Genomic DNA, 26,146 nt, shown 5'->3' with positions numbered 1-26,146 from the left:
CATTACTGCAGTAACGCTGCCCAGATTTAAATGCAGGGGCATAAAAACTGATGTATTTTCAAAAAAACCTTTGACCTCAAATTGAAATGTTTCTAAAATGCTGAAGGCTGGCTGGTGCTGTTTGAAGCTGTTTTTCACAATCATTTGAAGGGCGATAACCAAGTGATAGTTTAATAAAGCAGAGACAGCATTACATTCAAAAAGATAGAAACTTACAACCCTAAGAAATGTTACACTATTTTTGGACATGCTTGCCTTTGTAGGAAAGACATGTGAGACTTCAGTCAAAAAGAAATTCAATTAATCTGTTACTCAGCTGTTCAAGGACAAATTTCTAACAATCAGTGAATGAACGCACCGTTTAACACTCAGGAATGATTATGGGGGTTTGGAAAGCATGCAAGCTGAAAGGCAACTCTAAAGGCACAAAGACACTATTGGTAATTTCTGAAACTAGTTGTTACCGTAAAAACTTACTTGGTACCGAGCATAGAGAGCGGTTGTTGGTAAAAAAACATTGTGAGAAATAAATTACTCTGCAGTAACATAGTTTTTGAGTAAAGATGTATCTTCTCAAATAATAGCTGACTTCAACTGAAGTCTTTTGTTGTGCATCTGAAAGCACACAAGAGTGTTTTTCTTTCATTATTTTCTTGCAAATTTTCAGTTTTGTTTTAATTTTATGCATATGTTAGGGTACACCAAGTGAGAAAACTAGTCTTTGACAATTACCAAACATATCCAGTGCCTTTAAGGATTAAATGATGTTCATTCAGAACCATTTGCAGACAGTATTGTTTATTAGACCAAAACTAATGCAAGAAACTAATTGTTTTTTTTTACAGAGAACACAACTAATACTAGATGATTGAGGCAGTGTTTACTCTACATGTAAGACTCCAGTGTCATTTCTACACTGAGTGTTGACTATATAACACTATCGGAAGGACATGCCATTGCTGAAAGAGGTACGCAAAACAATCAATGGTTTCTAGTACAAACTGCAAATGCAACTGCTGTGAGAGGTTCAACAGACAACCTCTTTTTACACCATCATAGGACCAAACTATCAGAACAATGGAATTATAATTTGAAATGAATCTTAGATTTTCAGGCATCTCTTTAAAGTGTCAAGTGTAGCACACTACACATTTTCACCACAAGGTTACTGATAATAGCTTGATTCAGTTGGTTCATTATTGTCGGTGTTAGCTAAAGAAGATCAGAGTGAACTTGTTCAAATTTTGAGTTGTTACACACCCCGCCTTCTTTTTAGAACCACCACTACTCAAAAGAGATGTGATTTTACAGAAAATGTTGACTTCATTGAATCTCCATCATGCCTTCCAAAGCAAGACATGAACAGAAGATTCTAACAATAGTTTTCTTGCAGCACCAAAGCAGTTCAAATAGATTTAAGCTTTGAAACTCTACAGAAAAGTGCAAATGAAAATGGTCAACTATCAACAAAAAAAACGCAACTAATCTGAAAAGTTATGTTTATGTTTCAGGATTACACATCAATCAGTCTGCCTCTACTATGATGGTGAGCCATCATCACAGATGACTCAGATGCCAATTATAGCTACCTATTTGTTCGATGTTAGCCAGGTTTTCAGCCTGAAGAGCCATCTTTGCAGTAAGGGCAACAAAGTTGGACTGTTATGCAAGAACAATTGGCGCAAGGTACGTTTTATAACTAAATCAAACTATTGGAGAAAGCAACAAAACAGTTTTTGTTCCCAAAAGTCAAAGTTTCATGGCAGGCAGAGGCTGGGCTCGTTGGCAGGCAGGGGCTGGGCTCGTTGGCAGACAGAGGCTGGGCTTGTTAGCAGCCTAACAAAAAGCTCACTAAATTTTTGTTCACTTTTACACTAAGATGACAGTCATCTCACAAAGCTAGTAGGTGGAAGACACAATTGTTATCATAACTTGGAGTTGTTTTTGAAACCTAAAGTGTACAAAAGACACTGTACTGGAACTTATCAAACAAGTTTTTTAAAAAGCTTGAGTTCTACATCAACATTTCATGTAAGACACTCGAGTTCACATACTATCAAATCTTGAATTCAAGGTTGGCTTTTTTGCAACCGTACATACATCTTTACCTTTTGTTTTTACAGGACCATGAGAAAACCAAGGATCAAGAGAGTCATCTTGTACAGATTCTTCTGAAAAGACTGCTTTCACTTTATTGTGGTAAAATTCAACAGTCAAACTACCACTTCCCTCCTCATGGTAATCTCCAACTTGCCTTTAAATTTATGTCTGACAACCACTTCACTCCATGTCTAAATCACTTCTCTCTTTAATCTAAATACCACTTCCTTCCATCAGTCTAACATTCACTTCTCTATGTCTAACAACTTCTCTCTATATGTCTAACAACCACTGCCCTCATACGTCTAACCTACCACTTCTTTCCTTACGCCTTAAATCTTCTCTCCATACGTCTATTTCACGTCCCTCCATACGTCTAAGCCACTTCTCTCTTTACGTCTAACAGATTTCTCCATACATCTGAAAACTTCTCTCCTTACATCTCATTCACCTCTCATCTGTCTGACAACTTTTCTCCAAAAGTCAAACAACCACTTTTCTTTGTACATCTAAATCATTTCTCTCCTTACATCTAACTTACGCTTCTCCATACGTCTATTTCACTTTCCTCCATACGTCTAAACCACTTCTCTCTTTACATCTAACAGTTCTCTCCATACGTCTGAAAACTTCTCTCCTTACATCTCATTGACCTCTCTTCTGTCTGACAACTTTTCTCCAAAAGTCAAACAACCATTTTTCTCTGTACATCTAAATCACTTCTCTCCATACATCTAACTTCCACTTCTCCATACGCCTATTTCACTTCCCTCCACACGTCTAACAAATTCTCTCTCTACGTCTAACAACTCTCCATCTGTCTGACAACTTCTCGTCATTAGTCTAATTTGCTTCTCTCTGTACATCTATAATCACTTCTCTCCTTACATTCCTAACCCTAAAAATTACTCTCCTTACGCCTAATTCTCTTCTCTTCATCTGTCTGAATACTTCTCTCCATCCTTCTAATTCCTTTCTCTCTATAAAGTGACACAACCACTTCTCTCCTTACGTCTAACAACTGCTCTCCATGCGTCTCACTACCATTTTTCTCTATATGTCTAAATCACTTCCCTCCAAACCACTTCCCTCCATACATCTAACAACTTCTCTCTATTCATTTTAACAACCACTTCTCCCCATACGTCTAACAACTTCTCTCAATGAGTCTAACAACTCCTCTCCATACGTGTAACATTCTTCATGCCCGAACAACTGCTTTCCATATGTCTGTCAACTTCTCCTCATATGTCTAACAACTTCTCTCCATCTTCTACCAACATTCTCCATGCTTCTAACAACTTCTTTCCATATGCTAGCAACTTATCTTCATGCCTCAACAACTTCTCTTCATGCGTCTAACAACTTAATCTAAAAACATCTAATTCGCTTCTCTTCATACTTCTGACAACTTCTCTCCATTTGTCTAATTCGCTAATTCGGATTAATGGAGTCATCTTGTACAGATTCTTGTAATGAAAAGACTGCTTTCACTTTATCGTGGACAAATTCTTAACGTCAAACTACAACTTCCCTCCTCATGGTAATCTTCAACTTCCCTTTAAATTTATGTCTAACAACCACTTCTCTCTATATGTCTAAATCGCTTCCCTCCATGCATCTAACATTCACTTCTCTCCATACGTCTGACAACTTCTCTCCATACGTCTAATTCACCTCTCTTTATACTTCTAATAACTTCTCTCCTTACATCTGACAACTTCTCTTCCATATGAAGAACTTTGGCCCCGTTTTGAGCAGATAATCCCTCACGCTGTGTGTGAGCTGACTGTGTAACGGCTTGAGCGCACAGCCAGGAATGGGACAATTCATTTAGATTTTAGGGGATCAAACTTCTAGACTTCGTAAGAAGTGGCAGGAAGCACAAGGTTTATTTAAAACAAAAACATTGCAGTTAGTAGGAGTAATAAATCATTTCATTGAAAGTCGCATATGTAGAGTAGATTACAGTTATTTTGCAGAAATATTGAACATAGTTTACATAAACAATGACAAAAATTGTTTGATATGTTACACAACAAACTTGATTCGTCAATTTATTTCTGTACACCATTTTAAAAAAAAAAGGGACATGGGACCCTTCTACTAATGTGTTGAATGATAATTTTATGTAGTCCCATATTTTTTGGAATTTTTTTAACGAAGTATTAGCATTTTTGGCGTGCCCACCACATATTCTGCAAAAAACACCCCTATTAACTAAATGTAGTAATCCAGCCACGTCGAGTGATTTTCGAGTCGAAGTAAAGCACAAAATTCCACGATTCAAATATACCTTTGGACATTAAAAACACTACATTGTTGAACCAGAATGCTTCTTAAATATAAATTTATTGTTGAGGCATAAGATCGATGGATTAAAACAACAAAAAGCTTTGCCAAACGACGTATTCCGCTTCCAATTAAACGATGTTTGTGCTTCGCGCGGTTTGAAGAGGTCTAGCTTTCCGCAACATAACGCACTACCCATATGGCTCGTAGTCCAGACTCTGGGGGTGCAAGCTCTCTAACGGACTTCATGATTTGACACAAAAAGTGCCCCTTTTTGCAGTCCACCAATCACAAAACATGATACATGGATGGAAAGCTTATTTTATCTAGTTTCATAAACCATGCGACTTCTGGTGGTGCGAGACTGCTAGCGAGTTTGCCGTTGAATTTAGTGGGACAACCCCTGCAAAAAATGACAAAATGTGGTGTGACCTCCATAGGAAACTGATTATTTTAGTAAAAATGCATCTTTTTCAATCAAAAAGTGCCCCTCTTTACTGGCTCTTATTTATATAAAAAGTGTACTGTTTCGAAAGAGGAACATATATACTATACGATGCCGAGCGACTTTGTAAGTTTAACAAAATCACTTTTCTTAAACTGATGAAAATGTCTCCCGAGTGTGTGAATTTGAGGGGAATTTCCCGTGTTGAACGGGTCGCCGTGAAAGGCGTTGAGCAGATGCACACTAGTTCTTCATATGTATATCTTATTCACCTTTTTTTATACACCTGACAACTCTCTCCGTACATCTATCGACTTCTCTCCTTAAGTCTGACAACTTCTCTCCATATGTCTAACAACTTCTCTCCTTCGTCTAGTTTAATTCTCTTCAAACCTCTAATAACTTCTCTCCTTACGTCTAACAACTTCTTTTCTTGCGCCTAATTCACGTCTCTTCGTACGTTTAACTACTTCTTTCCCACCGTCTAATAACTTCTATCCTTAAGTCTAATTCGCTTCTTTTCATACATCTAATTCACTTCTCTTAACAAGTCTAACAACTTCTCTCCATAAGTCCATAAGTGCCATTTTTCTCCATATGTCTTTTTCAATTTTCTTTTTACGTTTAATTACCACTTCCCTTGTGTCAAGTAGTCCACTTGAGTAAGACATACTATCCGATCTTGATTCGAAGTTGATTTTTTCATTTTGTAACCATAAATTGTTATCTTTTGTCTTTACAGGACCATGGGTACAATCTTTATGCGCCATCATGGAGCTTACATTAAAGAACTGAGAAGACCAGGGATCAATGGAGTCATCTTGTACAGATTCTTGTTATGAAAAGACTGCTTTCACTTTATCGTGGACAAATGCTTAACGTCAACTTCAACTTCCCTTCTCATGGTAGTTCACTTCTCTTCATACGTCTAACTTCTCTCCTTTCATCTGATATCTTCTCTCAGTACATCTAATTCACTTCCCTTCATACGTCTAACAAATTCTCTCCTTACGTCTGACAACTTCTCTCCATACGTCTAACAACTTCCCTTCTTACATCTAATTTACTTCTCTTCATTCGTCTAACAACTTCTCTCCATACATCTAACAACTTCTCTTCTTACGTCTGACAACTTCTCTTTATACGTCTAATTTACTTCTCTTCATACTCTGACAACTTCTCTTCATACTTCTAACAACTTCTCTTCATACCTCTAACAACTTCTCTACATACGTCTAATTTACTTCTCTTCGTACGTCTGACAACTTCTCTCCATACGTCTAACAACTTCTCTCCATACGTCTAACAACTTCTCTCCATATGTCTAATTTACTTCTATTCATACGTCTGACAACTTCTCTACATTTTCTAACAACTTCTCTTCTTATGTCTATTTGTACTTTAATTTAACAGTTAATTTTGAATGTTTAACTTATCTAAACAGTTGTAATAAAGTACATTTTATTGTATTTGCTTAATGGGAGTAAGAAATAAAGAAATATAATAAAAACAAGTTGTATTAATGAGTCCTTTATTTGAGTCTATATTTTAAATAGAATAAACCATATAGAGACTGTACAAACGTGAGATAAACGTTTTTTTTAGAGGGGTCAAAGGTCAAAGTTCAGGGGTGAGAGGTGAGGGGTCAAAGTCCTTTGCTCACTGCTTTGCACATGGTCATTTGCCCACTTTGCTTTGCACATGGTCCTTTGCCCACTTTGGTTTGCACATGGTCTTTTGCCCACTTTGGTTTGCACATGGTCCTTTGCCCACTTTGGTTTGCACATGGTCCTTTGCCCACTTTGGTTTGCACATGGTCCTTTGCCCACTTTGGTTTGCACATGGTCCTTTGCCCACTTTGGTTTGCACATGGTCCTTTGCCCACTTTGCCCACTTTGCTTTGCACATGGTCCTTTGCCCACTTTGCCCACTTTGCTTAGCACAGTCCTTTGCCCACTTTGCTTTGCACCCCTCACCCCTGAACTTTGACCTTTGACCCCTCTAAAAAAACGTTTATCTCACGTTTGCCCAGTTTGCCTACTGTCCTTTGCCCATAACAATGGGGTAATCTGCATTATAGATAATCAAAAGTGCACAATCTTTTTGTTTCATAATCAACACACTATTGTATGTATTTATTTCACTTCTTAAGCCATACACAGCACAGAGTTGGTTTTGATTCCATAATATTTATATGTATTTATTTCACATTTTAAGCCATACATGTATACTGTTTAACTACCAGACCCAAAAAAGGAACTGCTAAACTTATAATCATTACTTATTTATTACACATATATGACTATACAGAAATAGCTTGTTGCTACATAGTTTGGTTTGATGACATTAGTCTAGAACATGATGGACCACGAAGGTTGTCATCTCCCACCCCACAACAGATACTTTAGAACAATAACAAGAGTTACTTATCCCAGTGTGTCAAACAAATATTAACAACACTCATTAACTAAAATCAAACCTCGTATAAAACGGTTACATTGTTCCTAAAGATGATCATCTTGTGCTGAAGTTCAGTTTTGCTGCAGATGAATTCTGGAAGATCAAGTGATACATCATTGTGCATAGGAAGATTTGTCCGGAAGTAAGACGACTCAAAATAAACTGTTAATTGTTGTTTACATCCTCAGGTGAATCAATAATTTGTTTCACCAATGTCCATTTCAAACTTGGTAGTTGCTGGAAAGTTAGAACATCTACTTAAATCTTGGCTTTCTCACTCATGCTGAACTGCACACTCAAAGTTCCACTGATGTCTGCACTTGCTGATTTTAATCTTTCCCGTGAACATCTAATACGTGAGAAAAAGAAAAACAAAAACAAAATTTAAACTTCAACTCGAGCATATAAAGGGAGCATTTTGATTGAACCATTTATTTGAACTATTAGTATTTGTGATAGTTGAATGGAGAATGTTAAAATGTTCAAAACAAATCTGATTTGACACGAAGAGGTTGGCATAAGACTGTTTGCCAAATACCAGACCCAATACATGTAAGTTTAGGTTATACGACTGCAAATAGAACTTGCAATCTGTGATTGTTTATACCTTTGAAGAAACACACAGCTTCACCAGTTAGTTGTTTCAAGCAGTCATTTCTGTTCATCAACTGCGGTGAGAAGATACAAGTTCAAAGACAACACTCTCCGATCGGACATGCAAGTACAAAGAAGACCTATCCTGACCTCAGACAAGACTCCATCATCAGCATCTATTTGGTCCATGTTGACAGCTGAGCATACATCATGGCACGTCCAGATGATAACCTAATACACAACAATTTAATAGATGTTAAATAGATGTTCAACATTTTATTGAAACAGGCCAAACACTTAAGTTCACAACACCTATACAGTGTTTTCATGGGATCAGCAGAACACTTTGCTATTCTCTTAAAGGTCTTACCTTGAAGTTGCTTATACTGCAGCTTGGTAGTAAGTACTTAAAAGTTTAACCTCTAGCCAAGCCACACCCAGATTGATGCTTTCAATGTCCATGTTGTTGGAGGAACACTGCATCAGAACGATCTCTTGACAACCTGTATAAAGAGTTATAAATCAAGTCAACATTTGATGAAGACCTTTGTCAAACAAATCTCAAAAGTTTAACATTAGTGAAGTGTTTTTTTCCAAAGACAAACATTTCAAGGATAGTCATGCGAATATTAAATAATGATTACAAAAGTCTTAATACACAATGTACTCAATTTAAATTTGCCATATTTATATAGATTTTCAAAGACCAAAATAACCTGACAACCTTCACAGGAAAAGTGTCAAAAAATGGTGTCCATGTTGCACTTGCAAGATGTGTACCTTTGAATTCAAGTTAAAATACTGTTCTTAAATGGTAGATTTTTTTTTTCAGCAAACATAAGCTTGAGCCATTCAATCATTCAAAATTAATTCCAACCAAATCCATTTAAAATGGTACCACACCCTAAAACTTGTCAAGTTTCAAGCCTAGTATATATTTTTTACCTTGACTTTGCCTCGACGAAGCTGTTGATGAGTAGATGTTAGCCCTTGCAGAGTGACACACCTCCTTGTTGTCATGTTTCCCAATGCCAGCTTGATGATGAGTAGCTGTCATCCCTCACACACCACCTTGTTGTCATGGTTCCTGCTGACAGCTTGTTGATGAGTTGAAGTACGTCCCTCACACAGCTAAATAATAATAGTAATAATAAGAGTGGATGCGTGTGTATTTAGGTTGCAAGAAAATGATCCAAGCAGCATTGTTTTGGAGCCTTTGTAAACAGTCAATGTCAGCTTGCTTAATACCATTGAGGAGAGTTACAATAATCCAGTCTAGACAACACAAGGGCTCTGGCAGCAGCATGGCATGTGTTTGTGTCAATATATTTGCATATTTTGGAGATGTTTCTGATGTGATACTTGATGGACTTCCTGCTGACAGCTCATTGGTGAGTGGATGTTCATCCCTCACACAGCGATACAAATCCATGTTGTCATGATTCCTGTTGACAGCTGGTTGATGAGGTGATCTTTGTCCCTTGCACACAACAACACTCCATATGTTGTCATGGTTACTTTTGACAGCTCATTAGTGAGTGGATGTACATCCCTCATTAAGCGACAAAGCTCACTGTTGGCATGGTTCCCATTGACAGCTCATTGATGAGTAGATGTACATCCCTCACAGAGTGACACTTCTCCATGTTGGCATGGTTCCCATTGACAGCTCATTGATGAGTAAATGTCTGTCCCTCACAGAGTGACACTTCTCCATGTTGGCATGGTTCCCATTGACAGCTCATTGATGAGTAGATGTACATCCCTCACAGAGTGACACTTCTCCATGTTGGCATGGTTCCCATTGACAGCTCATTGATGAGTAAATGTACATCCCTCACAGAGTGACACTTCTCCATGTTGGCATGGTTCCCATTGACAGCTCGTTGATGAGAAGATGTACATCCCTCACAGAGTAACACTTCTCCATGTTGTCATGGTTCCCATTGACAGCTCGTTGATTGGTAGATGTACATCCCTCACAGAGTGACACTTCTCCATGTTGGCATGGTTCCCATTGACAGCTCGTTGATGAGTAGATGTACATCCCTCACAGAGTGACACTTCTCCATGTTGGCATGGTTCCCATTGACAGCTCGTTGATTGGTAGATGTACATCCTTCACAGAGTGACACTTCTCCATGTTGGCATGGTTCCCATTGACAGCTCGTTGATGAGTAGATGTACATCCCTCACAGAGTGACACTTCTCCATGTTGGCATGGTTCCCATTGACAGCTCGTTGATTAGTAGATGTACATCCCTCACAGAGTGACACTTCTCCATGTTGGCATGGTTCCCATTGACAGCTCATTGATGAGTAAATGTACATCCCTCACAGAGTGACACTTCTCCATGTTGGCATGGTTCCCATTGACAGCTCGTTGATGAGAAGATGTACATCCCTCACAGAGTAACACTTCTCCATGTTGTCATGGTTCCCATTGACAGCTCGTTGATTGGTAGATGTACATCCCTCACAGAGTGACACTTCTCCATGTTGGCATGGTTCCCATTGACAGCTCGTTGATGAGTAGATGTACATCCCTCACAGAGTGACACTTCTCCATGTTGGCATGGTTCCCATTGACAGCTCGTTGATTGGTAGATGTACATCCCTCACAGAGTGACACTTCTCCATGTTGGCATGGTTCCCATTGACAGCTCGTTGATGAGTAGATGTACATCCCTCACAGAGTGACACTTCTCCATGTTGGCATGGTTCCCATTGACAGCTCGTTGATTAGTACATGTACATCCCTCACAGAGTGACACTTCTCCATGTTGGCATGGTTCCCATTGACAGCTCGTTGATGAGTAGATGTACATCCCTCACAGAGTGACACTTCTCCATGTTGGCATGGTTCCCATTGACAGCTCGTTGATGAGTAGATGTACATCCCTCACAGAGTGACACTTCTCCATGTTGGCATGGTTCCCATTGACAGCTCATTGATTAGTAGATGTACATCCCTCACAGAGTGACACTTCTCCATGTTGGCATGGTTCCCATTGACAGCTCGTTGATGAGTAGATGTACATCCCTCACAGAGTGACACTTCTCCATGTTGGCATGGTTCCCATTGACAGCTCGTTGATTAGTACATGTACATCCCTCACAGAGTGACACTTCTCCATGTTGGCATGGTTCCCATTGACAGCTCGTTGATGAGTAGATGTACATCCCTCACAGAGTGACACTTCTCCATGTTGGCATGGTTCCCATTGACAGCTCGTTGATGAGTAGATGTATGTCCCTCAAACACTTCTCCATGTTGGCATGGTTCCCATTGACAGCTTGTTGATGAAAAGATGTACATCCTTCACACAGTGAAACAGCCTCATGTTGTCATGGTTCCCATTGACAGCTCGATGAGAAGATGTACGCCACTCATAGAGCGGCACAGTTACATAATGTAATAGTTCCTGTTGACCGCTCATTAGTAAGATAATGTACGTCCCTTGCACAGTGAAACAGTTCCCTGTTGTCATGGTTCCCATTGACAGCTTTTTGATGAGTACATGTAGATGTCAGCCCTCACACAGTAATACAACTCCATGTTGTCATGGTGTTGTTGACAGCTACCCACTGATAGCTGCAATGATGTCACTCCCTGCGCCAATGTCACTCCCCATGCCACAATATCACTCCATATTGAGTCCTGACAACAAATTCAAATTCCCTTTTTTTGAACCACATACACTAATGCTTGTAATATGAAATGTAATTTGATGTAACATTTCATCACTGCACTGGGCTAATGTTCAAGTCTTTAAAGGTTTTACAACAAACAACGGCAGTTGTGACGCATTGTAAACTCTTCATGGTACATGCTCAACTCCACAGAAAAGTCTTAGATTTGTTAAAGTTCTGGTTAAAATGGATATTAAATTAAACTAAGAGCCACAGTACAAAACACAGGCCAGCATTTAGATTAAGTCAGCAAGCCGAGTTAACAGAGATATTTTACCTCAAGATTCAGTTTAAAAACTTGTTTCTGAGTAGACGTCATTCGTCTTGCAGCAAGACCTTCTTCCAAAACGCATAAAGACGGCCCTGTGTTAGAACATCATAATAAAAAAAAATGGAAAACATAGACCATTGTTGTAGACTTTTGTGATTGCACTCTATAGTTTGTATTTTGTTCTTGACTACATGTATTATATACACATTAACACTAGGCTTGTTTTGAATGCAGCAGTCATAATATGCAACATGATATCTTCAAATGTTATTTCCTTGACAATAAAGTATTTCAGATAGAAGTATTTGCTTCTTCTTTATTTTGTCTGATGTAACTACTATTCTAATAGTTCTTCACATATCTTTGTTTATAATGTCTTTGACACATGTACACTTTGCTTTATGGAAGTAAATGTACAGTTGATTTGAATTGAATAGAAGTATTTTTCTGGAGGAGATTGGTACTAGTATAATTTTTAAAATTACTGATGTTTCAGATTAAAGCCATTGGACCTTTTCCGTTCAAAAAAAAAATAAAAGTTCACAGATTTACAAATAACTTGCAGGGTTTACAGAAGGCAATGGTGAAAGACTTCTCTTCAAATATTATTCCATGAAATGCTTTACTTTTTGAGAAAACCGCAAAACAATATAAATTCTCGTTAACGAGAATTACAGATTTATTTTAAACACATGTCATTACACGGCGAAACGCGCGGAAACAAGGTGGGTTTTTCCGTTGTTTCTCCCGACTCCAATGATCAATTGAGCCTAAATTTTCACAGGTTTGTTATTTGATATAGAAGTTGTGGTACACAAAGTGTGGGCCTTGGACAACACTGTTTACCGAAAGGGTCCAATGGCTTTAAAACTAATACATTTTATTATCAATAATTATCATAAATATGCTTTGAGTAAGTCAACTTACCATTTGAAATGTCACATCTCACTGCCTCCTTACCATTACAAACCTATCCAAGGTCTTCCAGGTTCCAACTGATAGCCGCAATGATGTCACCCCCTGCGTCAAGATGTCACTCCCTATGCCACGATGTCACTCCATCTTAAGTCCTGAAAAACAAATCAAATAAACACTGTTTCAGGCATGATAACCTTACAAGTACTTAAAGGGTTTGATTTTTACCAAGGGAGGAAAACCAGATGGTCTAGAAAATCCTCTCGACACAGAGAAACAATGCACAACTCACTCACATATGACCCTGGCTGGGTATGAAACCAGGGTCACCTCAGTGAGAGGTGAGCGCTTTACGCATAAGCTAACAATGCCACCCAATTACTTGTTTGAAGAATACCATCAAAGAGCTACAAATACTTGTCAAAAACAAAACAAAAACTAATTTGATCTTTAGTAGCACCACTTGGCTATTGTTGAAGTTTTTAAATTAATGAACTCGTTGCCTTGGATCGGTCGAGTTGGTCTTTCAACAGCGTATGTAACCGTTTATTATAGAATGCAAATGATTAGAAAGATATTTTAAAAGTAGAATATAATGATCCACACAAGTATCACTTGAAATTGCGTGGTTTTCCTTTTACCTCGGCGACAAACACAGTCGGCCGATTACAATGGCCGTCGGCCGATTACAAATGGCCGACCATTTTAGTTCGCAAAGTAAAAGGAAAACCAAGCAATTTCGAGGCAAATGTATGTATTCTACTTTTAATCTAACCATATATGCATTTCATAATAAACGGTTACAAACGCTTTGCAAAGACCAACTCGACCGATCTAAGGCAACATGTTCCTCTAACGGTTTTACATGAAATAGTCTGGTTTTCACTGCATACAAAACAACGACAGTTTGTGACTCAAGGTAAACTTCTTCACACAGGCTTAACTCTACTGAAAAAAAATTATGTGTGTGAAAGCCTTGGTTATAAAGGGATAGTAATTTAAACGCAGATTCATGGTTGAAACTACAGGTCCACATTTAGATTAAGTCAGCAAGCCATGTTAATGGAGAAATCTTACCTCAAGGTCCAGTCTTAAACTGGTTTATGAGCAGACGTCAATCTTCTTACAGCAACGCTGCACACCTCTGATGCGAGTCTTTGAGCGTTGAACCTGTAGAATGTTCTTCCAAATGAATTATCATTTCATAGACCCTGGCAATTAATTTTTTTTAAAGGTTTGGATAGAACCCCCCCCCCCACCCCCGCCACTTAAAGGTACGTACGACTCTTTGTAAATTTCACCAAAGGCATAACATTATTTAAAAAATCATTATTTACAAATTTCTGAGTAAATTTATTATTGAATAATAGGAATTGCCAAAGTGTTATACAATAAATTGTGTTCAAAAACTAATTAGGGTTAAAAGAATGTGCTTTCAGTTTGCATGTTTCTGTTGTTTCGACCCTTCTTTCGGCTGCTTTAATTTTAAGGTTCGGTCTTTACACTGCCCGGGCCATTGAATTCTGTTTCAGGCCAGTAAACTAAAAGAAAAAGGACAAGTCCGGAGGTCTTGTTTTAATTCAACATTTTTGTTAAAGTTCAATGTTGAATTTGAGTCTCACAAATTATTGTTCAATTCTGCCGAGTACCACCCAAAAAAAAGACCTTAATAGTAGTTTATTTCAAATGAAACAGTTCAGATCAAAAAACTGTGTTCTCATATTGACTCCAATTGTCTTGAAAATAAATCCCCCGTCTAGTTAATATTCTGAGCTACAAGTCTTGACCCCAAAATTGGCAAAACAATGTCTTAAAACTAAATGGTAACCTTCAGTTCAAAAAAATCTTCCGAGGACAAAGCAGTTTTGTAAAAAAACTTCAACATGCAAATTCAGTCCAAAATACCACACCACCAGCGCAGATTGTTACCATATTATTTCTGCAATAAATTTCAAACTTACAGGTGTCCTTGACGAAGACATTTTAAGCTTCCTCAGCTCGCTGGATTCAGGAATTCTCAGTCACCAAAAGCGCGGGGATGGTCGCCATCTTGTTAACTTCTTGATGTCGTCAGTCTGACCATCTAGGCGCGCACGTAGTCTCGATCCTATACAAAGCCGAGAAAATGGCTAATTGGGGTTGGGCAAATGAGAAGAAATTCACACAAAAGCTTTCCAACAAAACCAAAAACTTAGCACTTGGTTTGTCTGCTTGGATGAAAGAAAACAACTTTTTCCCCTAAACAAAAATCGGTGGCGTTTAAAATTTGAAAAACTTTGACATGACAGAGGGCGCACTTCATAAATCGTGCGTCACTCAAATCACTCAAATTCCTGCTTAAAATAGTTGATTTGGTTGTAAATTGTTTTGAGATAAATCTTAATTATCTTTCAAAATTTATCAATGATCACTTTGTTGTGATAATCAATGAATTAAAGTTTACTCATTAATATCATTGGGTTTCTTCAATAGACAGCTGTGATTGGTCAATATATAAAGTTACATTATGACGTCTCTCGTCTCGCGACTTCTCTTCATACGTCTAACTTTGAATTGTAATTTGTATCCTTACATGTCGTCATTTCTCTATAGCAATGATAACATTAGTAAAAATGAACATATCATTATATATAAACTCTAAACTATAAGTAAAGTTTGTTTAAATTTTAAACTTATTTCTAAACATTTTTTTCTTTAAGCAAAGCTAACTGTTTAGATACAAATTTAACGATATAATAAACCTTTTACTTAAAGGAACACGTTGCCTTGGATCGGTCGAGTTGGTCTTTGAAAAGCGTTTGTAACCGTTGTTATAGAATGCTTTTGCTTAGAAAGATATAATTTAAAGGCAGTGGACACTATTGGTAGTTACTCAAAATAATTATTAGCATAAAACCTTACTTGGTAACGAGTAATGGGGAGAGTAATGGGTTGATGGTATAAAACATTGTGAGAAACGGCTCCCTCTGAAGTGCCATAGTTTTCGAGAAAGAAGTCATTTTCAACAAATTTGATTTCGAGACCTCAGGTTTAGAACTTGAGGTCTCGAATGAAATCATCCATATAAACGCACGATTGAGCCTAAATTTTCACAGAGTTGTTATTTTTTTATGTCAGTTGTGATACACGAAGTGCGGGCCTTTGGACAATACTGTTTACCGAAAGATATCTTAAGGAGCCAGTTTATATTTTAAAGGGAAGGTACACGTTTGGTAATTGCCAAAGACCAGTCTTCTCACATGATGTATCCCAACATCAGCATACAATTTTGAAAATTTGGGCGCAATTGGTCATCGAAGTTGCGAGAAAAATATGAGAGAAAAAAACACCCTTGTTTGACGAATTTGTGTGCTTTCATACAGGAATAAAAGACCTCTAGCCAGAAGTTTTTTATTATTTGAGTGAGAAATTACCGCTTTCTTTAAATCTATGCCACTTCAGGAAGCAGTTTCTCAGTATGTTTTACACTATCAACAGCTCCCCAATGCTCGTTACTAAGTCAATATTAAGTTAATATTGTTTTTTGAGTAATTACCAAACGTGTACATTCCCTTTAAACAGAACAATAAAACCATATGTAGAGACTGTACAAAACGTGAGACAAACAGGGTTGTTTTAGGTGTCAAAGGTCAAAGTTCAGGGGGAGTCAAAGGTCATGTCAAAGGTCAAATGATACCTGTGAGAAACTAAGTATGTTTGCAGTGAACAGGTATCTATAATCATGTAAGGGTAATCTACATTACAGTGTACATTCCACAGCACAGTAGTTTTGGGTTTCATATCATCAACCCATTAATATATATATTTATTTCACACTGTCAAGAGAAATTTAACATTTTAAACTTAAATTTACAATGTAGTCTTTCGAGAAAACCTTCCCTGAAAAAGATAACACCAAGACCTCTAAAAAGCCCCTGGTAGCGTGCTGGTTTGATGACATAGTCTAACACAGGTTGTCATCTCCCACCCATGGACAGACACTTTAGAACAATTTAAAGAGTTACTGATTGTAGTGTGAAACACAAAAAGCAAAGGTTCAAGTCAATAAAAACCTTGTTAATGAGCATTCATAAATCAATCCATTCTGCTTGGTCGAGAGGGCATCACGTGGGGGTATTTAAACGGATCGTATAATACCAGTAAAAAGTCTGTTTAAACATGGGCGTGACACGCGAGCTTGCACCTGTGCTTATAAGACAGTTCATTCATTCCTATTGGTCGAGAGCAACAGCTGGAACAAGGGGCCATATCACGAGATACGCGTGACGCGCACACCAATATCCATTCTCCTTATAAGGAGTTTCACGAGAGAGCCTTACCATTTCATAGCTGGAGGGGTGTTGTATTGAAAAAAAAAACTGTTGTATATTTCTATACATTATAAAATGTTGCATATTTTTATAACACATACTTCCCACAAAACAGTAATATTTAACTAATTGGTCACATTCTTTCTAAACCCGATACCTAGCCACCCCCCTCCCCCCGAGTCGAGTCCCAGTTGTGATACTTGTGTCTTTAAACAAGTAGTGACCTACATCAGTGCACAACACACGGGTCCAACTGCTTTACGTCCCATATGAAGGACAAAGCAATGGTTAAGGTCTCGCTTAAAGGAACATATTGCCTTGGAGTGTGCAAGTTGGTCTTGAAAAGTTTTTGTAACCGTATGTTATAAAATGCAAATGGTTGGAAAGATGTTTTAAAAGTAATGAACATTGACCCACACAGATATGCCTCGAAATTGCGTGCTCAAATAAACAGCCGATCGTGTCAGTCCCCAAATCAAAAGTAAAACCATTGCTTCATCCTTCACATTGGACGCAAAGCAGTCGGACCCGTGTGTTATGTACTGATGCAGGTCACTACTTGTTCCAGCTTCAAAACCCATTTGAAAAGTTATGTTTTTGTGTTTACTATGTAACTCATTGCATTTATCGTAAAGAGAAGGGGTTTCGCACCTGTGTTCCTGGTTTAATTGGAAGCATATTGCGCCACAGCTGTGCAGCACTTGTAAACCACTGCATGGTGCTATGAAATTGAAAAGGAGTAGATCTCATCGTTCAAACATAGTCCCACACCTTGCAGGAAAAAATTGTATGTTAAAAGCGCCTCGAGCGCCACTGAGTGGAAGATATGCCTGCTATAAAAAAAAACACTGTTATTAATGTTAATATTATCGTTATTATTCCTAATATTACATTAGTTGTATTTTTCTTGATATTGTAGCAGTAAACCTTCTTCATGTTTCACATCCACTTCATTGTTCCTGAAGTTGATCATCTTGTACTGGAGTTTAATCTTACTGCAGATGAATTCTAGAAGATCAAGTGCTACATCATTGTCCAAAGGAAGGCTTGTCCGAAATGAAGAGGACTAAAAATAAACTGTTCATCCTCTCAGAAGGATCGATCCTTTGTTTTTACTAATGTCCATTTCAAACAGGTTTTTTTGTTTCTGATTCAAGCTATTGAGTTCAGTGAGTCACATTATTCAACAATATTAAGATCTAAAATGTTGGCTAACGTTCACTACTGTCCCATCCTCACGCATATCTTGTAAATGGACTGCTCTGAACTGAACATTCAAAACTCCACTGATGACTCAACCGCCTCCGTTTATCTGAAGTACATGTTCCTGGTTTGATATTAGATCACACTCCTGAAGTTAACTTGTGAGAAACTGGTCCTTCTTGAGAGTATTCATGAAGTAAAACAGCATGGAAGCTTGGCTCGAACCAACCTTACTCATCCGATGACTTTACTCATAATCAGTGAACATCTATTATGTGAAACAAAAAAGTAAAGAAAAAAAATACAATTTCAACTCAAGTATTTTATTGCAAGCTAGAGACCACATGACAGTTTGACTGATCTGTTTTGAACTAATAATCTTTTTGAAAGTTGGATCAATAATGTGAGACTTTTTAATCAAACTTTGCTTGGCACAAACAGGTTTATGCCTCCAATTACCTGAGCAAAAAACATACATTTTTTCTAGTTAAGGTTAATAGACTGCAAATAGAAATTTGCAACCAGTAATTGTTTTTTTATCTTTGAAGAGTCACACAGCTTCAACAGTGAGGTTTTTAGCAGTTATTTTGTTCATCTAAGTGGTGAGTACATAGATGCAAGTTCAAAGAATAATGCAGAGGGAGCCGTTTCTCACAATTTTTTATTCTATCAACCTCTCCGCATTAGTTGTTACCAAGTAAGGTTTTATGCTAATAATTATTTTGAGTTTAATTACCAATAGTGTCCACAGCCTTCAAAGATCTTACCTTGAAGTTGCATATAGTGTAGCTTGGTAGCTATAAAGTCCTTAGATGTCATTGCCTCTAGCCAAGCCACACCCTTATTGATGCCTACGCCATGGTGGCAGTCTCTCCGACGTGTTGTCACTCCATCTTCAGTTCTGAAAAACAATTTGAATTTCACTTTTTATGAGACATGATAACCTTACACATATACTGCTTTAAAGGCACCGGACACTATTGATCATTACTCAAAATAATTGGTAGCATATAAAATTTGTAGGTTATGAGCAATTGAGAGCTTCTGATAGCACATTGTTAGGAATGGCTCTCTTTGAAGTAACGTACATGTAGTTATTGCGAAAGAAGTTATTTCACACAAAATTATTTGAATTGAGTTAGATAGCTCAGCTGAGGTCTCGAATTCAAGCATCTGAAAGCACACAACTTGTGTCGCTTTTTCTTTGAGTATTCTCTTGCAACTTCAATGACATGAGCTCAAATTTTCAAAGTTTGTTTTATTTATGCATAGGTTGGGATACATAAGTGAGAAAACTGGTTTTTGGCAATTACTAAATAAAGGGGCCCGGTGCCTTCATCAAATACTTGTACTAAACAAGTTTGACACGAGACAAGACACATTTTGCAACTATTTATCATAATGATAAATGTTCGAAATTACATCAACAGCATTGAAATTTACCAAAAGCAGCAACCACCAACACATCCATGGATTTAAACCCTGGCCCCCTTCACTCAGTCAGTGACGCATATGTAATAACAAACCTAGAAAAAACGCAAAGGTAAAACTTGTCACTGTTATGCAACATACATTTTTTTAAACGTACAACTTGAAAAAGTACACTGATTATGTAGAAACATATTGATGCAATCAAGCTCATTTGATGAACAACAGGTCGTTTAAAGGCACTGGGCACTATAGGCAATTGTCAAAGACCAGCCTTCTCATTTAGTGTATCTATACTGTATGCATAAAATAACAAATCTGAAAATTTAAACTCAGTTGGTTATTGGAGTTGCGAGAGCATAATGGAAGAAAAAACACCCCAATTGCACAAGTTTTGTGCTCACAATTGCCTTGAATTCAAGACCTAAATTAAATGGTTTTAGTGAGAAGTTACCTCTTTCCTTAAAAACTATGCTACAACAGAGGGAGCAGTTTCTTACTCTGTTTGATACTATAAACAGCTCTCCATTGCTATTTACAGTTTTTTTAATGTTTTTTATGCTAACATTTATTTTGGGTAATTACCAACAGTGTCCAGTGCCTTTAAGTTTATAATGATGATTAAGAAAAGCAAAAAGGCTCATCTCATCTCACAATTAATAAAAGATGAATTTATTTTGTAGAAAATGAACTACAGATGAAGTAGTGCATCATAATTGATGTAGGTCTACACCATGTGTGTAACTAAACTGACAACTTTATGTCAAGTTTTCAAGTTTTACTTTAAAGGCAGTGGACACTATTGGTAATTTCTCAAAATAAATATATTGGCATAAAACCTTACGAGAAACGGGGAGAGGTTGGTGGTATAAAACATTGTGAGAAAAGACTCCCTCTGAAGTGACACAGTTTTCGAGAAAGAAGTAATTTACCACAAATTTGATTACGAGACCTCAGATTTAGAACTTGAGGTCTCGAAATCAACCATCTAAACGCACACAACTTCGTGTGACAAGGTTTTTTCTTTCATTATTATCTCGCATCTTCCATGACCAATTGAGCTGGAATTTCGACAGGTTTGTTATTGTATGCATACGTTGAGATACACCAAGTGAGAAGACTGGTCTTTGACAACTACCAATAGTGTCCACTGTCTTTAATTAAAATACAACAACATTTACTTCATACTGGCTCAGGAAAATGATACATTACAGGGAATTAATTGAACAATAAACTGGATAATTGAAATATGGTAAAAGGGCAGATGAAAATGGAACCAGCATGGTAAGGAAAAAAGTGAAGTAGACAAGTACTGCTTTTGTACTTATCCCTTTAGACCAGACAACCATGGAACAATATCACACAACATTACACATCCAGGGGTCGAAATTGCCACTAGCCCGCTAGCCCGGGACTACCAGATTTACAGCCGGGCTACTGATTTTTCCAGTTTGATAGCCCAACGGGCTAGTGGAAAAACAATGCAAAAAATCATCATTACAAACAACAAAGAACTGTGCTATGGTGTATTGTAAAGTTTAAGCCGTGACTCGAGACATAATGTGTCTTTCGGGCTACCAAAATCTCATCAGGGCTACTAAAAATTATTGGTTACTAGCCCTGCTGACTACCATGAAAATACACTTAATTTCGACCCCTGACATCACACCAACAAATCAAAATTTAAGACCGTCAGTTGAGACAAGAACTACATGGTAATTGTAAATTAATCAATTAACTCTAACAGGTATTGTTGAGGTTTTCTAGGAAAATGTGCCAATAGTGACAAGCTGTTGAGATCTGAATGGAAGCTATTCCAATATAAAACACCTTGTTGCATCAGACGTTTTTTTATGGAGTGATGTTCTACTATTTTTACATGAAATCACCTTTGAGTGCCCTACGGGTGCTATGGGAATGTATTGATGCAGCAAGAGAAAACATGTCCTTACACTATTCAAATGAGATTGCATCAGACAGATTTATTTCCATTTGAAATTAAATCTGATTTGTAACCTTTTTGATCATAACCAAAGTGCATTTTACTATTGGGATGCTCTCTTATTGGAATATTAAAGAATTGGTTTTCTGCTAACAAAGCAGTTGCTGGCAGTGTTAGCACTTTATGTAATCCACCATACATGTATACATAAACTGACAAACCTGTGAAGAAATATTTCAAGGGAAGTTTTCTACTATCATCATCATTAGACCATGCAAGTTTTATGTTAACCTGTGATCTTCAAGATTTTGTTTTCTTATCAATTCTGTAACGTCCTTTAATGTAAAATAGTGGAAAAACCACTCATTCTTGCAACCCCCCCTTTTTTTAGAGTGAAAGACTGGTACTAATCAAATCGATTTAGAGTGAACTTCGTTCTAATTTCACCCCAAACAAGTGCCACAGATTCACTTTCACTCTCAAAAGAGCAAAAATGGCACCTCTGGTACATGAGAGTGAAGCTTTAGTTTTCTAACTTGTTTTTTACTGACAGTGTGACGCATTTCTAATATTTTATGGCAAAACAGCTGGGATAACTTACCAAATAATTGTTAGATGGGATTTAAATCCTGTTGCATCCATGCAGGGACTGGAAGCAATCCTCAAAAGATCTACATAATCTAGAAGTAACTGTCAAGCGGTCAGGGTGAAGGGGCACATGCAAGAAAAACACACAAATATTAAGCCTTTTATTTTGGAGGCCGCCCAATTTGCAAAAGTAAAACATGAATTGAAAAGATGGGAACAAGAATTTTAACTGCCATTTGGTATTTTGAGGAAACAAATGCTATCAGTACAGGAGTGGATTTCACAAAGAATGGTATTTCAAGTCCTAATCTTGAGACAACTCTTCGTGAAATCCCTTGCTGACCTGCCGTATAGAACAGGTGCAGAAGAAAGTAAAAAAAAAAAACAATGAGTAGTTCCTAGGAAAGGTTTCTGTTCTTATAAAAAAAAATTGTTTTGAATGTGCCATGGGGAATAATAATAACTTGGACACATGCTTGTTTTTTCTAGTTTACAAGACCTCACAAGGTGAGAGCTACAGCATTATTACTATAATTAGTACATCACTGCTAAAAACAATGTATTTTTCTAGGGAGTGACACAAGAAAAGTTTTCTCAGAATACCTTGTAAGATGTTTTTCTTATTTCAAGAATACAATTTTTAGCAGTGTATAAACACACGGCGTTGGTACTGTCTGTCTTGAGCAGCCCTTTTATTCTAATTGAGACAATGCAGAATTCTGCTGATAACATTGATGTTTTGTTGTGGGCAGCTTGCTACTCCATGATGAAGATTGAGGAGGGAAGAAGTGAATGACACTCTGGAGAAGATTCGAGGGCTCTTAAAGAGTCTGAAGCTTCAAGAAGGGGAACAAGGCAAAGGCATACAACAAGCACATACATGTATGGACCTTTTACTGTGTTTTGTGGACTGAAAATTTGCCAAGGCTAATTGAACATGATGACGCTGCCATTGTGAAAACACAACCAGACATCAATGAAGACCCAGTGCTCAATCAACTTGTGAATAGAGGCACTCATTCACTCACTCACTCTGTCAACCCAAAATGTCGCGTTGCAGCATGTTTGAGTCAGGCTTGATGTATGACACGCTGCACAACTCTATCCCGCATACAGCTGATTAGCTCATCCTTGCTGTTTACTTCTTGAGCATGGTCTTGGTAGTCTTCCGGGGCCACGCCTGTTGTGAGTTGGCTCCCACAGAGTGACTTTATACTTAACAGAGTGCAGCAGCATAATCACACCAAGACATGCAAGAAGGGAAATGTAAAATCCTGTAGATTATCCCTGCCCATCATCTCGTACCTGTGTAATTGCCAGACCTCCACAAATTAAAGAAAACTTATTGAAGCATACATTTGATACAATGTCTTCAGTCCATAGTCTTCTGAAAGATGAAGCATGACATGTACATATATATGTAAATAGTAGTTTGACAAACCTCTTGTGTGTAGCCGGAAACATCCTGGAAGAGTACCAAGAATGTTTATCACTGACGATGAAACTAGGAGAAACGTTGGTGTTGAGAAGAACTTCACAGGAAAGGAGCACCAACTATTTCAATCTGCCATTCTTTGAGCTTGGCAGGCAAATATGGATCTACAATTCTTTCCACAATCCCTATGTTTGTATTGGTGGCATAATATACTAAACATGAACATGGAAAGGGATTACTCCTCAGGGCAGTCAGTAAGAAAGTGATGAGGCGCAAAGGTGGCATGGTTGGCTTGTGCGTAAAACACTCGCCTATCACCAAGGTGACCCCGGTTCAATTCATGGCCAGGGCCATATGTGAGTTGAGTTGTGCATTGGTTCTCTGCTGTGCCAAGAGGGTTTTCCAGACCATCTGGTTTTCCTCCCTCAGGAAAAAAATTTTAAACACTTTCGATGTTGGCTGTGCTCCGTGGTCATAATGGGATGATGTGGCTGGCAGCCAAAGCACCTTTGTATGCCTGCTTCTCGAATACAATGAAGCCGTGTCCTTCGCGCAATTCAGCTCTAGCTGCGAGTAAGGATGATTAGCCCCTCCCCCAAACTCTAAACAAATAATTAAAAAATATTCAAGGAAAGATGAAGAGATGTGCCACAGCTTTTGTGAATGCTGGAGAGATAACTGCCAAGAAAGTGGTATACAGATTACCAAGTATGCCACTGCTCTCCAGTAACTTTCAGACTCCACGTTCAAGTAGATCTTCTTGAGAAACTGATATCCCTTTTTTAACCTCGCAGCATAGACATACCGGAGGATGAAGAGGAAGATGAAGAGGTCTAGTTGACAGATGTTACTGCAAGACTAGATGCCAAGGAGAACATCACTCTTGCAGAATTTACTACCTGGTTTACTTGTTTATACATTTATCAATTTATCAGTCAAGTAATGAAAGTGTGCAGTCACCTGAGCTAGACAGTACAGTCCATGTGTGTGTACCAAACAAAAACCAATTTAAATGCAAAATTGGGGAAATTACTCAAGCAAACCAAACCTGCAGTCATTCGTTCCCACCGTTTTTCTAAAGTAAAAGTACCACAGGCATATGGCCATTCATAGACGTAGCTCATGTTGTACAATAAATCACCCATGGCAAGATGAGAAGGAATACAATTTCTTTTATTTGTTTTTGTATGCAAGTTCACCCCCAAAAGGCTCATTGGGCTACAAGAAGGAAAAGTTCTACAAGTGGAAAGAACTCAGGGCATGAGCTGACGGTAGGAATTGATATACCTCTTAAAGGAACACGTTGCCTTGGATCGGTCGAGTTGGTCTTTGAAAAGCGTTAGTAACTTTTTGTTATAAAATGCATAACAAACATTTATGGGAGTCAAATTATTGATTCCCATAAATGGCCGACCGTTTTAGTTCGCAAAGTAAAAGGAAAACCACGCAATTTCTAGGCAAATTTGTGTGGATCATTGTATTCTACTTTTAAATTATCTTTCAAACCATACGGTTTTTACAACAAACAGTTACAAACGCTTTTCGAAGACCAACTCGACCAATCCAAGGCAACGTGTTCCTTTAAAACAGTCTAGATTGAAGGATGGAGGAATGCACAGGGCAGGGAGTTCCAAGGAGATGCAGTAAGTGGAATACTTTTGGAATGGCTCCTTGTTGATCTCAGCAGATTAAGATGAGTGTATGAATGAGAAGAAGCAAAAAACTTGTTTCACCCTCAACAAATCTGACAGGTGACATACTGGTTGCAAATTCACTATCAAAAATATCTGTAGTAAAGGCATAGGCTGGCGACAGACCTACGTTGGGCAAAGAGGTTGTAGCGTTGATCCCAACTCTTTGCCAACAAGATTAACAATACACTTCCCACACTATCTAATAAAGATACATGTGCGTGACAGGCAGAAGCTCCTTCCCAAATGTGACATCAATACTCCATTCAGAAGTTTATTATCTTAAACAGGTAGAGAGTAGCATCAGGAGGTACATGTAAAAACTACCGAGCCGGATATATAGACAACCAACTTGCACGAAGCACTCTTTGCAATGCCCGAGATATACCTCTCCCAAATGGCATTGATGGAGAAGTCAAGTCAAAGAAGGCGAAACTGCTACCTCAGGCAAAGTCAATGGACCCATATCAATAAAGGAAACAGATCATGATGAGTACGGGATCTTACAATGAGAACTATAAGGCCAGCTATGCAACAATCATATCTACACAACAGGAGCCCATTTCATAGAGCTACTTAAGCTGAAAATAGCCTGCTTATTTCACACCTTTTACTGGCCAAAATTCCATGCCATATAATATACATTGCTTAGGACTGGTATTTAGCTGTTGTTACTTAGCATAACAATTAAGTGGAGGCTTGGCCGGTATTCTGATTTTACTCAGCAAGGATTGTTTTGCTTTTGATCAGAATGTTGTGCTTAAGCAGCTCCATAAAAA

General features: G+C 37.9%; 2 long non-coding RNA genes across 3 annotated transcripts in view; both read right to left on the bottom strand.

The window, feature by feature from the left end:
- Window positions 1–6,419: 6,419 nt before the first annotated feature.
- On the bottom strand, window positions 6,420–15,147 carry LOC139943687 (uncharacterized). Of its 2 annotated transcripts, none has more exons than XR_011786878.1 (8): window positions 14,732–15,147; window positions 13,848–13,952; window positions 12,783–12,925; window positions 11,862–11,947; window positions 8,837–9,022; window positions 8,262–8,394; window positions 7,905–8,122; window positions 6,420–7,646 (listed from the first exon to the last, which is right to left on the bottom strand). It is a non-coding gene; the product is annotated as an uncharacterized lncRNA (long non-coding RNA). The 2 variants fall into 2 exon arrangements; XR_011786877.1 differs by having other exon boundaries at window positions 13,848–13,940; window positions 14,732–15,146.
- Window positions 15,148–16,592: 1,445 nt separating this feature from the next.
- LOC139943689 (uncharacterized) overlaps window positions 16,593–26,146 on the bottom strand; it is a 34,081-nt gene continuing 24,527 nt past the window's right edge. The window contains exons 4-7 of the long non-coding RNA XR_011786881.1: window positions 22,255–22,343; window positions 19,727–19,809; window positions 19,051–19,184; window positions 16,593–18,551 (exon numbers count right to left, since the gene is read on the bottom strand). This is a non-coding gene — a long non-coding RNA (uncharacterized lncRNA). The remainder of the gene's footprint in view (window positions 18,552–19,050; window positions 19,185–19,726; window positions 19,810–22,254; window positions 22,344–26,146) is intronic.

This window comes from Asterias amurensis, chromosome 11 (assembly GCF_032118995.1).
Source record: "Asterias amurensis chromosome 11, ASM3211899v1".
Taxonomy (NCBI): Eukaryota; Metazoa; Echinodermata; class Asteroidea; order Forcipulatida; family Asteriidae; genus Asterias; species Asterias amurensis.
Note: the sequence above shows the minus strand (reverse complement) of the source record. Positions and strands in the feature narration are given on the sequence as shown.